The sequence below is a fragment of the Miscanthus floridulus genome, chromosome 7 (assembly GCF_019320115.1).
Source record: "Miscanthus floridulus cultivar M001 chromosome 7, ASM1932011v1, whole genome shotgun sequence".
Taxonomy (NCBI): domain Eukaryota; kingdom Viridiplantae; phylum Streptophyta; class Magnoliopsida; order Poales; family Poaceae; genus Miscanthus; species Miscanthus floridulus.
In genome coordinates, this window is record NC_089586.1 from 121,811,777 (window position 1) to 121,817,776 (window position 6,000).

Sequence of the window (6,000 nt, forward strand, 5' to 3'; positions counted from 1 at the left end):
CTACAGTGGTGTGTAAAAGCCCTCTAAAGCTCGGTCATCCCTCCTCGGCGGGAACCACTGCTCAAAGTCCACAAATCTAAGCTGCTGCACTTGCTTGGCCGTGACGACCCACAAATCTAGATGAGTCACTAGAGGTGGACCCTATGGTCTAGGAGATAGACGAGAACCCCTCTGCTGTGTCTCTGGCCTTGATGTGACTGGAGCACGGGTACGACCAGAGCAACATAACTATGGCTACGGTTCCTACTTTGTCTCCTCAGTCTACTCTCCCTCCTGAGTCTGATCTACTAGCTGTGGCTGCTGCTGTGACTCCCCCTAAGGCTGACTCTCATCAATAACCACATGCCGTCCTCCAACCATGATAGTCCCAGCGCTCAACCTGCTCAAGTGCAACCCTCTGTGTTGATGAAAGCTGATCTACAATAGCAACACCACTACTAGCACCTCCTCTCTCTCTGCGCGCTCTGTGGCCTCTACAACTATGGCTGCTCTCATTGTATCTGCATCAGGGTACTTGCGCTTCTTCGTCGCTAGCTTCTTGGTCGCCTTACCTTTTGTATCTATAGGCTGGCGAGGCGGGGGCCTCGGATCCTCATCACTGGGACCTCCTCCGACATTCTTGACATGAGCCATCTGATGGAGCTGAAAAGGACAACTATCATTGACAAAGATCAACTGCCAACTGTCACTTCCGAGGCTTGGCCTCACTCCATACTTGCGAGTTTGGCCCTGAGTTGACCGTCAACTGCCATTGTGACCTCAGAAACGCCGACTCGCTGCATGTTAGAATAGATCAGATTTATGAATAATTACAACATATCTAGAGATACGGAACCCTAAGAAGCAAGCATTAGCTATGAAATTAGAACCAAGGGCTTGCTACCCGACGAACCGATGATCCGAAGAGAAGAGAAATGACACGCGGGGAACCATCGAATCGGCTAGGGTTAAGATTCCGGCTCGATGAAGTTCGGCGACCGAGAAGATGCGGAGGCAGTGGCTAGGTCACCGACGAGGAGCAATGCAGCATGTGCGCATGACTAGGGCTTCTGGCATGGCGGCGCTGGAGTAGGGCAGGGGCACGGCGGCGTAGGGTACAGCGTGGGCGAGCTACGGCGTGGGCGCGGAGGTGCAGTAGGGTGGCTTGCTGGCACGGGGAGGCGCGGCTATGCGGCGGCGCTGGCACGGGAGCAAGGCGGCGCGGCTGTGCGAGCACGGGCACGGCGAATCGAGCACATGATGCGCGCGTGAGCAGTGGAGGCACGACGATGATGTCGGCGGATGTGGCTTTAGGTCAAAACACCGGTGCGATTAAATAGTGGCCCCAACGTGACGGGAAAGGAAACAAAGAAGAGTTGAAATCCCGCACGATATCTACTAATCGGATGCTCCGGTGGCAACGACCGGACGCTACCACCCAGAGTCCGGTCGATTCCAGAGAGGTCCAAAACCCCTGGAATCGTGATCGGACGCGTCCGGTGAACCCCGACCGGACGTAGCCAGAGTCTGGTGCAAGCTGTTTCCTTCGTCTTCGATCGACCGAACGCTGAACCACCATCTGTCCGGACGCTGAACAGCAGAGTCCGGTCACTCCATCGCAGCAGGTTCACCTCCTGTGAACTGACTGGACGCTAGACATCAGAGTCCGGTGCAGCGTCTGATCACTCTTTTTCCAGCAAATCTTCAAAGTCCTTCGTGTTGTCTGTTCCTAATCAAGTCCCAACTTCAATAATATCCAAATAAACACCAATTGGGACTGATATGAGTGACCTCTCTGAAACCCTCAATTTTTTTAAAATATTTTACCTTAGGCTATAATTCTTTTTAAGAAAATAGGCAATAAGGGGGCAATTTAAGATAAATGACAAAACAACATTCATGCATATGCAATGCAATACTTGAAAGTAAATCTAGTTGCTTGTTAAGTTTGATCCAAGGTTAAACTTCTTCACACGCTTTACAACGGTTATCTTAACCATGTTAGACAAGCCCTAAGTTCATAACCATAAGGTAAACATGTTGTATATTATAATGCAATGCAAGGGACAACACAAGCTCATTTTTTAGTGAAGTTACTGAAATCAAGAATATTGAGCTCATTCGACAATCGACACAAAGTCGCCTGGTCTAGCGGTTTAGTGAAGATATCCACCATTTAATCCTCGGTCCTTACACCTTCTAATGAAATATCATTTTTGCAACATGATCTCTAAGAAAGTGATGGCGGATATCTATGTGCTTGGTGCGAGAGTGTTGAACTGGATTATTTGCAAGTTTTATCGCACTTTCATTGTCGCACAAAAGAGGTACTTTTTCTAGAACTACACCATAGTCTAGCAAAGTTTATTTCATATAAAGTATTTGCACACAACAAGCACCCGCGGCAATATATTCCGCTTCGGTGGTGGACAAAGCCACAATATTTTGTTTCTTGGAGGACCAATATACAAGTGATCTACCAAGCAAATGACACCCTCTGGATGTGCTTTTTCTATCAACTTTGCAACCGGCATAATCCAAATTGGAATAGCCAACTAATTCAAATATAGCTCCTTTGGGATACCAAAGGTCAATGCTTGGTGTGTGCTTAAGATACCTAAGGATTCTTTTAACGGCAATCAAATGAGTTTCTTTAGGATTAGCTTGAAATCTAGCACACATACACACACTAAACATGATGTCGGGCCTACATGTGGTTAAATATAACAAGCTACCAATCATAGAGCGGTAGAGAGTTTGATTAACCGTGTTACCTCCCTTATCTAGGTCGAGATATCCATTAGTTGGTATAGGTGTCTTGATTGGCTTACATTCATCCATCTTGAATCTCTTGAGAAGATCACTTGTATATTTCTCTTGAGAGATGAAAATCCCTTCTCTCATTTGCTTGACTTGAAAACCAAGAAAGAATGTAAGCTCTCCAATCATTGACATCTTAAACTCCTTCGACATCAATTCACCAAACTCTTTGCAAGAATCTTCATTTGATGATCCAAAGATGATATCATCAACATACACTTGGCAAATGAAGATATGTCCATCAAGTTTCTTGGTGAATAGTGTGGTGTTGACCTTCCTAATGGTGAAGTGTTTTTCAATGAGGAAGTCCCGAAGGCGCTCATACCAAGCTCTTGGGGCTTGCTTAAGCCCATATAACGCCTTGGACAACCTATAAACATGATTAGGATATCTAGGGTCTTCAAACCTGAAAGGATGATCAACATAGACTAGTTCATTAATAAAGCCATTTAAAAATGCACTTTTCACATCCATTTGATATAGTTTCATTTCATGATGTGATGCATATGCAAGGAGGATACGGATGACTTCTAGTCTTGCAACCGGTGCAAAGGTCTCTCCAAAATCTGAACCTTCAACTTGAGAGAACCCCTTTGCAACTAGTCTTGCCTTGTTCCTCACAACAACGCCTTGATCATTTTGCTTATTGCGGAACACCCACTTTGTTCCAATAACTCTTGCACCTTGTAGTCACTCTTTAAGAGTCCACACTTCATTACGGGTGAAGTTGTTCAACTCTTCATGCATGGCGTTTATCCAATCTGGATCTTGAAGAGCTTCTTCTACCTTAGTAGGCTCAAAGCAAGAGACAAAAAGAGTGATGTTCAATAAATAAAGCAAGCTTTTGAGAACGAGTCATTACTCCCTTTGATAGACTCCCTATGATGAGATCTTATGGATGAGCTTGTAGTAGAGGTGAATTTCTTCTATCAACCACTTGAGGGGGAGGTTGTGGAGCATCAACATCTTGTGCTTGTACCACCATTTGCTCATGGGAGATATGAGTGTCTTCATTTTCTACTCTCCCATCTTTTTTACCATCTCATGGCACACTTGATGAAGAAGGAGGATTGATCACTTGTACATCATCTTCATCATCATTAGGCTTGATGTCTCCAACCAAAATGTTCTTCATGGCCTCCCTTAATGGTTCATCACCTACATCATTAAGATTCTCATGTGCTCCTTGGGAGCCGTTAGATTCATCAAATTCCACATCATATTTCTCCAACCAAGCCGGTGGCATGATTAAATACTCTATATGCTTTGGACTTTGATGAGTAACTAACAAGAAAACCAATATCACAACATCTTTGAAACTTCCCTAGGTATTGCCGCTTCTTGTAGATGTAGCATTTGCACCCAAACATCCTAAAGAAGGAGACGCCTGACTTCTTCTCATTGAGCAACTCATAAGGTGTCTTGCCAAGAAACTTTTGAAGGAATAGGCGGTTGGATGCATAGCATGCGGTGTTGATAGCTTCCGCCCATAGAGCTTCGGGAGTGTTGTACTCATCAAGTATTGTTCTTGCTAGTGTGATCAAAGTTCGGTTCTTTCTCTCAACTACACCATTTTGTTGAGGAGTATATGTCACGGAGACCTCATGCTTAATCCCAACTTCATCACAATAGGCTTCTATGTTTGTGTTGTTAAATTCTTTGCTGTTGTCACTTCTAATCTTCTTGAGTTTTACTTTAAATTCATTTTGTGCTCTCTTGGCAAACTTCTTGAAGCATGATGCAACTTTGGATTTGTTATGAAGGAAGAATACCCATGTGTATCTTGAATAGTCATCAACAATCACAAGACAATAAAGATTTCCTCCCAAATTCTTGTATGTTGTTGGTCCAAATAAGTTCATGTGAAGAAGTTCTAGCACTCTTATGGTTGACATAAAAGCTTTTGTTGGATGAGTATTTGCAACTTGCTTGTTGGCTTGACATGCACTACAAAGCTTGTCCTTTTCAAACTTCACATCCTTCAACCCTCTCACCAAATCATTCTTCATTAGCTTCTTGAGTGAGCTCATCCCAACATGATCAAGTCTTTTATGCCATAGCCATCCAAGTGTTGTTTTGGTGAATAAGCATGTCTTTAAGTTAGCATCTTCGGAGGTGAAATCCACTAAATATAGGTTGTTGTATCTAAATCCTTTGAATATCACTTGATCATCATCCTTCTTAGATACAACAACTTCCTTCTTGGTGAATAAGCATTGGAAGCCAAGATCACACAATTGTCCAACGGATAGTAAGTTGAAGCTTAATAAAGCAACATATAGCACATTTGGGATTGAATAATTATTTGATATTGCCACTTTGCCCAATCCTTTAACATTGCCCTTTGAATTATCTCTAAATATGATTCTTTCTTGTCCATCTACTTCTTCATCTAGTGAGGTGAACATATGAGAATCATCGGGCATATGTTGTGTGTAACCACTATCAATAACCCAATGACTTCCACCGGTCTTGTAGTTCACCTACACACAAGAGATCAAGCTTTAGGAACCCAAATTTATTGAGGGCCCTTCACCTTCTCAACAAGTGACTTTGCTATCCAAATTTTCTTAGACCTATTCTTGTTAGGAGGTCCTAAGAACATGACTTTCATCTTTCCACTAGAATTCTTTCTAAGCATGTATTGAGCATTGAAGGCAAAAGGTAGCATGCTTGGGCAAGGGTTGTGGTGGTGGAGTTTGGCACTCATGGGCAAAGTGGCCTTCTTGTCCACACTCAAAACATCTCTTTGGTTTTGGCTTTGACTTGTGATGTTGTTGAGCTTGAGCCTTCTTCTCTTGGTTTGCCAAGTACCCAATGCCACTTCTATCCATCTTCATGACGGTATTCATTAGTAGCTCACTTTGAAGATGCTTGCCTCTTGTGAACTTACTCAATCCAATCTTAAGATGCTCTTTCTCCAACTTGAGCTTCTTGTTCTCTTTCTTGAGTGCATAATTATTTTTCTCTTCCTTGAGTTTCTTGTTCTCTTCTTTGAGCTTCTCATTCTCAAGAATTAAGTCACCATCATGATCAAGAGTTTCTAGCACTATAGTGTTGGTGGTTTTGAGCTCTTCAAGATCATTCTTTAGCTTTTCATTGTCATTCTTGAGCTTGACATACTCATCATAATTATCGGTCTCAACCACTTGCTTGTCCTTACTACTAGAAATTTGCTCAATGCTCTCAATGATCAAATCA